Below are 510 nucleotides of genomic sequence, written 5' to 3'. Positions count from 1 at the left end.
CGGGGGGAGAGGAGAGGGTGTGTAAAGAAAGACAGAAAGATAGACTGACACTTTGATCCCGAAAAATATAATGATGAAAAAGGAACAAAGTCAGTGTTGCACCCCCCCCTCCCCCCATTTCCAAACCCTACTACTTCAGAAATATATACGCGATTCGCATCCTATCGCAGTCGGAGAGATCAGTCTTACAGAATAAATAGTACGATAAATCTACGGGGAACTTACACCACATTTCATCTACCCATTGTGATACTATGGAAATACTGATTGCCTCAATCTATACAAGATCAGACATTATGATTATGTAAGCGCGTGGCCGGAGGGGAATCTGGAAATGGAAAGGAATCTAATAAGCAACTGGAAAAGCCATTGGACGGGGTATCAAAAAATAAAGCGATAAATGAACTTTGAAATCTAACTCATAACACAATGTAAATGTTTAAAATCAACCAAATAGCTATTCTTGGCGCATTCTTTCAAAGTCTAGATCCCTTTGATGTTAAACTTCGA

This window comes from Penaeus monodon, chromosome 31, assembly GCF_015228065.2.
Source record: "Penaeus monodon isolate SGIC_2016 chromosome 31, NSTDA_Pmon_1, whole genome shotgun sequence".
Taxonomy (NCBI): Eukaryota; Metazoa; Arthropoda; class Malacostraca; order Decapoda; family Penaeidae; genus Penaeus; species Penaeus monodon.
The sequence above is the reverse complement of the archived record's forward strand: the minus strand, read 5'-3'. Positions refer to the sequence as shown.